This window comes from Anneissia japonica, unplaced genomic scaffold (assembly GCF_011630105.1).
Source record: "Anneissia japonica isolate Jap-2015-1 unplaced genomic scaffold, ASM1163010v1 scaffold1128_len1000024_cov185, whole genome shotgun sequence".
Taxonomy (NCBI): Eukaryota; Metazoa; Echinodermata; class Crinoidea; order Comatulida; family Comatulidae; genus Anneissia; species Anneissia japonica.
Window position 1 is genome coordinate 1,001,056 of NW_022705247.1, and position 245 is coordinate 1,001,300.

Genomic DNA, 245 nt, shown 5'->3' on the forward strand with positions numbered 1-245 from the left:
TCGGCCACAAGTTAACTCGGCCACAAGTCAACTCGGCCACAAAAAGTTTGGCTACAGTCAACTCGGCCACAAGTCAACTCGGCCACAAGTCATCTCGGCCACAAATCAACTCGGCCAAAAAATGATAATGTAGTTACAAAGTAGTAGATCTTTTAAATAAAGCATTGGCCTAATTTGAATTTGATCCAACTCGGCCACAAGTCAACTCGGCCACAGTCAACTCGGCCACAAGTCATCTCGGCCAC